The following is an 11,717-nucleotide window of genomic DNA, read 5'->3' as shown; positions in this document are numbered from 1 at the left end:
CATCAGGTGTTAAACACTGGGTGATGCTATTAATTTTCACAGAAAATAGAGTTACAGACAGGATACTACCTTGAGGCACACCCATCTCCTATGGGTGAATGTCGGACAAAGTCGACTCCACCCGGACTTTAAAAGATCTATCTCTTAAAAACTGAGATATAAAAACTGGAAGTCGACCTCTTAGGCCCATGCCATGGAGGTCGTTTAAAATCCCATACTTCCACGTGGTATCGTAAGCTTTCTCCAAATCAAAAAACACTGAAACCAAGTGCTGATTATGGATGAAAGCTTCCCTACAAAACGTTTCAAATCTAACAAGGTGATCAACCATACTACGTCTAGATCTGAACCCACAATGCACGTTAGTGAGCAATTTGTGAGATTCAAGATACCAGACAAGTCTACGATTGATCATTCGTTCCATGGTTTTACAAATGCAACTTGTCAAAGCGATAGGGCGATAACTAGTGGGATTGGTTGGATCCTTACCAGGCTTGGGAATAGGAATGATAATAGCTTTCCTCCAATCAGAAGGAAAGTCACCAGAAATCCAGATGTTATTAAAAACATTCAAAAGAACCATCAAAGATGATTCAGGTAAATGCTTTAATAACTGATAATGAATTTCATCTGGACCTACTGAAGTATCATGGGCTCTACGAAGAGCATCCTGCAATTCCTCCATAGAGAAACGCCTGTTGTACACTTCAGCATTTTCAGATGAAAAATTAATGGACTGCTTTTCAGCTGCTGTACTGAAAGCAGAAGATGAGTTATGAGAAAAGTTGTCTGCCAATGCATTGGCAATGTCACGATGAGACGTGACATCCGTATCATTGACAGACAAATGATGAACTGTATTACTGGATTCTTTACCTTTGATTTTACGGATCCTATTCCAGACAGATTTTACTGATGTTTGTGAATTCAACTTGAAGACAAAAGTTCTCCAAGATGTTTTCTTACTCTGTCTAATCTCTCTGCGAGCCTTAGCCCTAGCAATACGAAATGCATCCAGGTTGTCTGCTGTAGGTTCTCGTTTGAAACGCTCAAGCAACCTGTTTCGCTCTTTGAATGCATCTTTGCACGTATCATTAAACCATGGTTTACTGAAACGCTTTGGCACTGCCGAAGTCTTAGGAATAGTTTCATCTGCAATGTCCTTCAAGATGGAAGTGAACAAAGACATGGGATCATCAGCATCAGTTATGGCAAATTGTTGCAGGCGAGTGCTGCACAGATGCTGAAACTGACCCCAATTTGCCTTCGCCAACTTCCACCTTTGAATCCTTTCAAGTGATGGTGGTCCATCATTCTCCAAAATAATGGGAAAGTGGTCACTACCACAAAGGTCTGAACCAACTTTCCAGGAGAAATCAACAAAAAGTGATGGACTACAAAGAGTTAAATCTATGGAAGTGAAAGATCCACTTGCAGAATGAAGATATGTACGACTTTTATCATTAAATAAAAGTAAGTCGTTTTTGAGAATTAAGTCTTCCAATTGTTTACCTCTAATATTGATATCCTCGCATCCCCACAAAGTGTGTTGACCATTAAAATCTCCCATAATAATAAAGGGAGTAGGAAGCTGGTTAATGAGGTCTTGAAGATCTCTAGAATTAAAATTAAAATGGTTTCGAGGAGGTAAATAAACTGAACACAGAGTTATAGTTTTATGAGCCGTGACCTTTACAGCCACAGCTTGTAAATTTGTAGTTAAAGCTACTATACTCCGAGGAATGTTTTCATTAACAAGAATGGAAACACCCCCAGATGCTCTAGTTTCAGTTTCATGAAACTTATGATAGAGGTTAAATCCTCTCATGGTAATATGATCAGTGTCCTTCAAGAAAGTTTCCTGAAGACACACTGCAAGAGGATTGTGTTTTATAATTAAAATACTTAATTCATCAAAATTGGACCTAAGCCCACTGCAGTTCCACTGTAGGAATTTATTTGCCATTAGGTGGAAGTATGGGAGTTATCGTAGGCTTTGGTGGTGGTCTTTTTGTTCGTGGATAATCTTGAGAGATGTCCATCTCATGTTCCAGATCATCCAAAGCCTCAAATGAATTAGCAGTTGAAACTGTTCGCTGTTCATATTTCTTTAGTCTACCTGACAAGTTATCTTTATGTTGTTTTTTGGTTTCCTTTTTGGTGACAGGTTTGCTACAACCTGGTTTTCCAACTGGTGAAACCACTGGAGCATTCTGAGAATCTAAGGACATTTGGGACACAGCAGTTTGCATCTGAACAGCCTTTGCTGCCCGCTTTTGAGCCTTCTCTACATCCGATAATTTCTGATATCGATCAACACCATCAGGCCAGGTTAAATCCGTCTGAACTGAAGTACTTGTAGTAGAGACCTTAACTGCTGCAGCATAGGATTTCTCCACAGCAACAGCTGACTTAGTCTCCACCAACTTTCTGGCTTCAGGAAACGACACACGTTTTCCAACCCGAACCTGTTGTATCCGTTTTTCCAATTGCCATCTTGGGCACTCTCGAGAGTAAGCAAAATGGTTTCCCTTGTAGTTAGTACATGATATATCAATATGACATGTCTTGCTCTCGTGGTCAAACTGCCCACATCGTGCACATGTAATTTTGCCACGGCAGGTGTTTTGACCATGTCGATATTTTTGGCATTTAAAACACCGCAAGGGATTTGGAATGAATGGTACAACTGGTATGTTTAGATACCCAGCCTTGATGGATTCAGGAAGGAGAGGTTTATCAAAAGTTATGATAAATGTGTTCCTCGGAACCAATTCATTGTTCCGACGAACACGTATCCGTTTAACAAACGAAACACCTTGTGAAGAGAGATTTTCACATATCTCATCTTCACTCACTCCTTCCAAATCTCGTGATCGAATCACACCCTTTGATGAATTAAGGGACTTGTGCACACTGACTTTGATGGATATATTGCATAGCATTTTGGATTTGAGAAGACATTTGGAATGACTCTCAGTGGAGCATTCTACCAACAGAGAACCATTCTTTAACTTTTTAACACTCTTTGGCTCACCAGCCAAGCCTTGGAGTCCCTTCTCAACTGCAAAAGGTGATAATTTTTGCAAAGCTCCATCGTTTGAAGATTCGATAACGAGGAACCTTGGCCAAATATCCAAAGAAATAACCCTTGATTTCTTCACAGTCAAACTAGACAACATGGATTCCTCATCAGAGGAGGAGGAATCCGAAACCTCGGTGCGGACTCTCTTCAGAGTCCCATCAAATGTTGGAGATTTGTTAATATCCATGTTAGTATGGAGTGTTAATTCATCAACCATGCTCCCCACCCACCACCGAGTCCAACAAGGGGACATGGTGCTGCGGATAACCAGCAGACATCCATGCCAGGGATACATGGTTAATATACTTGGGCAATAAACAAAAATAAATCACCCAATTGACCCAAGCCACCGCCCCAAGAGCAACAAATACAAAAGGTAAATAAAACAATGTTTGTTCTTGGCTAAAATAAACAAAACAAAGGTTTTTTGCTCTCGAGATTGGCATGACCAGCCGATTGATCAGGTCGGGCCTCCCTGACCGCCCGTCTATTTGAACTCCAGGCCAAAGTGATGTATTGTCAGAAGTCATACCCGCAGGTATGCCCCGACTCAATCACCAGGATCCCATCATCCATTTTCACGGGTCGCACCTCACGGCAAACAAGGTGCCTCATACGAGGAGTTGTGCATTTATTGGCCATTCTATAAAAGAATGTTCACCCCTGCACCACGGTGAGGTTAATGCAAACGCAGGGGCCATTCGGGGGAAGTACGGGTACTATCTTTTTCTTTGGCGATTTTCTAGACTGGGGACGATCTTGTGATGAAATATCCATCTGATCATCCAAAGATTCAAAAGGATTGTCTAAATGAATCAGTTGTTTTTCATACTTCTTCAGTCGACCTGAAGAACAATCCTTATTTGAAGTCTTAGTGTCTTTTCCTGACTTAGGCTTACTGGGATCTGGCTCCGCAGTGAAACCTTTTGGTGGCTTTCTAGAATCCAAAGACACCTGCGTAGATTTAACAACTTTCTGTTGAACAACATTTATAGCTTTCTTAGCTTGCTTTTGAGCTTTATCCATATCAGAAATCTTCTTAAATCGATTGTCACCATTAGACCATGTTAAATCCGTCTGAATAGCAACACTGGTTGTAGAAACCTTAACTGCAGCAGCATAAGATCTTCCTGCCACCACAGTCGTAGAGGTCTCTACAAGTTTTCTTGCCTCATAAAAAGACAGGTGTTTTTCCACTTTCACCTGCTGTATCTGCTTTTCGACTTATCACCTTGGACACTCGCGAGAATAAGCAAAATGTTGGCCTTCGCAGTTGGTACATGCCATATCATCTTGACATGCCTTGCTGTCATGATCATACTGACCACAGCGAGCACACGTCAACTGTTACGACACGTATTCTGCCCATGACCAAACTTCTGACACTTAAAGCATCTCAAGGGATTGGGTATGAAAGGTACAACAGGGATGTTTAAATACCCTGCCTTTATAGAGTTTGGTAGAGTTGGTACATTAAAAGTCAAGATCAGAGTATTCGTCGGAACAAGTACATTATTCCGACGAACATTTATCCGTTTGACCAAGACAACACCCTGTGAGGTGAGATTTGTGCAAATCTCATCCTCACTTACTCCCTCCAAGTCTCTAGAACGGATCACTCCCTTTGAAGAGTTAAGGGAGGAATGTGGTGTAACCTCAATTGGCACATTGCATAAGACTTTCGACATAAGAAGTTTTTTCGAATGACTCTCAGTAGCGCACTCCACCAACAAAGAGCCATTCCGCAGTTTCTTGATATTCTTAAGCTCTCCAGCTAGCCCTTGCAGACCCTATTCAATTGCAAAGGGTGATAATTTCCGCAAGGCCCCATCATCCGATGATAAGGAACCTTGGCCATGTTTTGCCAGAAATTACCTTTGATTTTTTTTACGTACAAAGTCATGGACTCTTCATCTGAATGAATGAATGAATGAATGATTGTTTAACGACACACCAGCACGAAAAATACATCGGCTATTGGGTGTCAAACTACTCTTCATCTGATGACGAAGAGTCCGAAACCTCGGTATGGACCCGTTTAAGAGCCCCATCAGAAGGTATAAAGCTGTTTGTAGCCATAATTATAAGCGCAAATGTTCATCAACCATGTCCCCACCCACCACGGAGTCCAACAAGGGGACATGACGCTGCGGATAACCAGCAGACATTCATGCCAGGGATACATGATTGATATACTCAGGCAATAAAAAATAAATCACCCGATTGACCCTAGCCACCGCCCTAAGAGCAACAAATACAAAAGGTAATTAAAACAATGTTTGTTCTTGGCTATATAAACAAAACAAAGGTCGTTTGCTCTAGAGCTTGGCATGACCAGCCGATTGATCAGGTCGGGCCTCCCTGACCACCCGTCTATATGAACTCCGGGCCAAAGTGATGTATTGCCAGAAGTCAAACCCGCAGGTATGCCCCAACTCAATCACCAGGATCCCATCATCCATTTTCACGGGTCGCACCTCACGGCAAACAAGGTGCCTCATACGAGGAGTTGTGCATTTATTGGCCATTCTTTAAAATAATGTTCACCCCTGCACCACGGTGAGTTTAATGCGCACGCAGGGGTACTACAACGATGTACAGCACTTAAATCACTTGTAAATACGAAAATATAACAATACTATGATAATAACGTGTTCCACAAATTCACCAAACCTCCATGCCGCCATTACATCTAGTACATGACCCGGATGTCACGTCAGTTTATATATAATCTGAATTTATTTACAAATGGATCGGAATACGGAAGGCCGTTGGTACCATCATCAGAAAGTTCGTCCATGTATTAAAAAGTATTAATAAATAGTGTTTGTGGGTTTATATATATATATATATATATATTACATTGCAACTCGTTCATATGGAAACTATCATTGCAACTTCTTTATCACTTATTTTCATTGGTGTTAATATACAAAACACATGCAAGGTATGGTTATCATCTGATATATCACAACAACTTTCTACCATATAAAGGTGATTTTTTTCACAATAAGTTGTACATAAAAATTCCATGTTGAAGTCTTATCAGTGTTGTGTATAATGAAACGGTGTTGTCAGCAACCAATCGTTCTATCTTCTTCTTCCTGTTCATCATCATCAGAAACAGCAACGGTATTAACATCAACAACATCTGTAGTCGCAACATCATCATCAGCAGCATCAACTTCTTCATCAACATGTACACAGATGCCACCATTACAAATCACTCCTGACAAAAAGACAGTATGTATAACTACAATTTACTATAATATTAATTTTTATCTGTAAATAATATATTACATTTAAACAATTAAGTCCTATCAGTGACGGAGGCTGCCTGCCATCAATTAGGTAACGTGTTATGGGGTATCATCACATACGTTCAAAAATGTCAAATATGTTTTTTTAATACTTCATACCCATTTTTAAAGTAATGTATAATTTCCTATTCATAAACGTCAAGCATATTTATGTCCGTAACATCTGCTGTTATATCTAGTATGTATGATCACACAAACGAAATTAATGCCATACGGGTAAATGGTTCCACCGTTAAAACATTACACAAGGGATGTGTTATTGAACATTAAAACAAAATGATTTATTAATTGTTGTATGGACCCACGTAGGCTTGATTAAGTTGTACTGTTGTCTAATTTTGAAATGTCCCTTCTTATTTCATACGCATTCAAAAACCTATTTATTGTAATTATTTATATTTACTATTTATGCAAATATGAATATTTCAAATAGTGTCAATAACAATCTACCCACTTCAATCCTTATAAATAAATCCAAGATTATATTACTAAGCCATTAATGTTCTTTTTAATAATTGTCATATTTACATGGTGTGTTTTAATGTAAAAAATAACATCAGCATCATCACAACATTCATCTCTATCGTCAGCGAACTGCGCATAACTTGACATTTCAACTTCCACGCCAGTAATATAAAAAAAAAACTTTACCTGTATATAATTGTTTACATTTTTTATACTAATTTGTTTACTTTATTCCTTTTGATAATCATGATAGGACAAAGAAAGAAAGAAATGTTTTATTTAACGACGCACTCAACACATTTTATTTACGGTTATATGGCGTCAGGCATATGGTTAAGGACCACATTGATTTTGAGAGGAAACCCGCTGCTGCCACTTCATGGGCTACTCTTTCCGATTAGCAGCAAAGGATATTTTATTTGCGCTTCCCACAGGCAGGATAGCACAAACCATGGCCTTTGTTGAACCAGATATGGATCACTGGTCGGTGCAAGTGGTTTCCACCTACCCATTGAGCCTTGCGGAGCACTCACTCAGGGTGTGGAGTCGGTATCGTGATTAAAAATCCCATGCCTCGACTGGGATCCGAACCCAGTACCTACCAGCCTGTTGACCGATTGCCTAACCACGACGCCACCGAGGCCGGTTTTTGATAGCACAAATACGTCTTAAAACAATCCAGGTAGAAACCGGAAAGCCCAAAATGGTCATCCAAACAACACCACCAGGGAAGCATTGAAATCACCTATCAGCATGATACCACTAAAAGACATAAAACACAAACAACACCACCAGGGAACCATTGAAATCACCTATCAGCATGATGCCACGAAAAGACATAAAACACAAACAACACCAACAGGGAACCATTGAAATCACCTATCAGCATGACGCCACGAAAAGACATAAAACACAAACACCACCACCAGGGAACCATTGAAATCACCTATCAGCATGATGCCACGAAAAGACATATCAAACGCCACACATAAAACACGAACACCACCACCAGGTAACCATTGAAATCACCTATCAGCATGATGCCACGAAAAGACATAAAACACAAACACCACCACCAGTGAACCATTGAAATCACCTATCTGCATGATGCCACGAAAAGACATAAAACACAAACACCACCACCAGTGAACCATTGAAATCACCTATCAGCATGAGGCCACGAAAAGACATAAAACACAAACACCACCACCAGTGAACCATTGAAATCACCTATCAGCATGAGGCCACGAAAAGACATAAAACACAAACACCACCACCAGTGAACCATTGAAATCACCTATCTGCATGATGCCACGAAAAGACATAAAACACAAACACCACCACCAGTGAACCATTGAAATCACCTATCAGCATGATGCCACGAAAAGACACAAAACACAAACAACACCACCAGGGAAGCATTGAAATCACCTATCAGCATGATGCCACAAAAAGACACAAAACACAAACAAAAAGAAAACCAAGTCTTTTTAAATCTGTGAGGGGTTTTTTACACTTTACCAACACCATATTGTATTGTACAAAGTCTAGCTTGCCTGGTGTGCTACACTGAAAGACATCCATGATGTTGTCGTACACTTGTGACGCATCTTTGAAAAACGATATTAAAACATCCTTTATTTCGTTTTTAACTTCAGCTTTGTACGCGTTCATTAGTGAATCCGCGATATCTACAGCTCCAGTGAATGAATGAATGAATGTTTAACGACACCCCAGCACGAAAAATACATCGGCTATTGGGTGTCAAACTTCACAGCTCCAGTGTTATTAAATATATTTATAATAAAATTATACATTTTCATCTTTAATTTTAAAAAATATAATATTATTAAATACGTTTTCAAATTTATGTTACCTTTAATTTAAAACATTAATGTTTTATACTGAAAAATATTATTAATACAAGTGTGTACAATGTTTTTTATTTGCAAACGAAATCGATGGTGATATATATATTAACATTATCCTATCAAAAACAGCATCACATAACTAGTACATTTATTATCGAATGAATGAATGTTTAACAACACACCAGCACGAAAAATACATCGGCTATTGGGTGTCAAACTATGGTAAATGCAAACCCAATGTGATGATCAACATTAGTATAAAAATTCAACAGTTAAATAAACGAATGAATGAATGAATGAATGAATGAACGCTCAACGACACCCCAGCACAAAAAATACACCGGCCAACGGGTGCCAAACCATGGCAATGCAAATAAATAAAGTGATGATCAACATCAATACAAAAATTCAAGACTTCAACAAAAACAGTGCTAAGAACTGTGCAAAAACACAAATATCACAGAATTTTACGGATACTGAATTTTACTCAAAACTTCAATTTTGTGCTGTATTGGCCATTCTCAAAGAGAATGTTACACCCCTGCACCACGGTGAGGTTACAGCACACGCAGGGGTAGTACATTTATTAATGCATACAATTAAAACCAAGTAAAGTCCCCTGCCATTGTGCCTTTGTGCACAAATTGATTTAACTTAGGGGTCATTCACAATTGTCAACATTAACATAAGCGTACAAACCGTACGCTGGGGGGAGGGGGTCAACAGCCGCTGTACGCTTTTTAGAAATACAAATAAATGTCGATTTATAACTTTCCGAGAAATCTATTTCCCCCCAAATCGTCGTTATTATAAACAGCACCTATTCAGCACCCATTTTAAACACCGATACCTCACAGATAACTACGCCTCACAGCGGGTCTCTCGAAAAAAAATGCGGTAAACTACATAACAAAAAAGAAGTAGAATGGCGGACAATGTTTACCATCGCCCTGGGGAAAACATGAAAGCTTTGTTAAAGTTTCTTTTGAATAGAGGGGATGCTATTCATAAAACTCCTAACAATGAATACATGCAGTTTATCAATGCCTTTGTGTTCCTCAATGACAACCTGAAACGTGCCGATGCCGTGACAAAAGGACAGAAAGCGTGGCGTGATCGTGAACATGGCGGAGGCGAAGTCGACATTACACTAAAAAACGCCATCATTAAAATGGAGCAAGTTCGAAACAAGAAGAGAACTATAAAGTCATTCTTCGCAGTTCAACCAAAGGTAAATATTGGCCTAATATTAATGGCTATCGTTATTTAATAGCTGGTCTGATATTATTGCGTGTACAATCGAAAAGCGTGGTACACAAAAATTTCCAAAAGTCAAACGTAAATGGGGAATTAATTTATTTAAATGAAACTCAAATGCTATATATTCTCTCAAAAGACATTCTATACAATGTTTAAATATTTTAAAGTGGCATAATCATTTTTATTTTACAGGCCATGGTATGTACTATCCTGTCTCTGGGGTATATTTTGTACACTTTTACACCTACATGTACATGTAGCTGTCTGTCACAACCACAACTTAAGAAGTAACTGGACGCAGCAGTTATTTATTGAAAAATGGGTAACAATGATTTTAATTCATCAAACATAAAATAATAAAATAATAAATAGAAGAATATCATATATAACTGAAACACTATTCTTCATATGTTTAATAAAATAAATATAATTATGGCATTGTACTTTCAGGTATGTTTTTACCAGCAAGGCTGATGAAGACAGACACATCAAAATAATTCATGGCGGAGTTCGGGCATTGAACATGATAGACAGGACAGAGAAGGCAACCGAAGCTCATGAAAAGATCCACAAGTGCCCGATTTGTAATGAGAAGTATCCCACAAGATACCAGCCTCCTGAAACATCAAAACCAGGACAATCACAAGCAAAAGAAAGGAAGACCCAAGAAAATCACTTGAACATGGCTTCTAGATTACGATAGGCCCACTCCAGTGGCTAGTGACATTCTAATATAACTGCCAATAAAAGATGGACAAAAAAAATCAACTTTTTATTTTGTACACTTATGGAGGGGGGGAGGGTCATGAAAAAGTGTACTCTTTGTACACTTATGATAATGTTGATAATTGTGAATGGCCCCTTATAAACCTATATTAACACATTAAATATATAAACATTATTATTTAATTTTGTGTATGACTTAATTCGTCATCAATGTTTTAACTATACGCATGAATGAATGTTTTAACGACACCCCAACACGAAAAATACATCGGCTATTGGGTGTCAAACTATGGTAATGCAAACAAATAAAGTAATGATCAACATTAATATAAAAATTCAAGATTTAAGTAAAAACACAGTGTAAAGAACTGTGCAAAAATACAAATATCAGCAATAGATACTGACTTTTACTCAAAATTTCAATTTGTGCTGTATGGCCATTCTGAAAGAGAATGTTACACCCCTGCACCACGGTGAGGTTACAGCACGCGCAGGTAAAGTTCTGGAACAACTTTCACTTATGGAGACAAGGATATTGTGCCATGTAAATACGGAACCTTACAAGTTCGTATGTTGTTTTAAAATATTATAAAATTATTTATACCAATAACGTTACAAATAATATACCTTACAGCATGTCAAGTTAATATATATTTAAGTCAGTCTGTTGTGACTTTGTTCAGTAACTATATAAGAAAGACAACTCCATTTAAGCAAGTAATGCAGTCTTTTAAAACATTTTATAATAATAATTTTAATAATTATAATCTTTTGTGTTTTACATTATTATATATAAATAATGAAACATAATTTATAATTGTTATGAATCATTAAACATAATTTCAGAATGCAGAGAATGCAGTGATACAAGCAGAAGATGTTACTACGTTCCGTTCCCAGTCCACACACAGAATCAAATAGTAGCAGTTTGGAATGTGATGCCGATGCATGTCGATTGTGTGGAACCAAAAGCAATTTTGGAGACATGAA

Source organism: Gigantopelta aegis, chromosome 5 (assembly GCF_016097555.1).
Source record: "Gigantopelta aegis isolate Gae_Host chromosome 5, Gae_host_genome, whole genome shotgun sequence".
NCBI classification, from domain to species: domain Eukaryota; kingdom Metazoa; phylum Mollusca; class Gastropoda; order Neomphalida; family Peltospiridae; genus Gigantopelta; species Gigantopelta aegis.
This window is presented reverse-complemented; position numbering follows the sequence as displayed.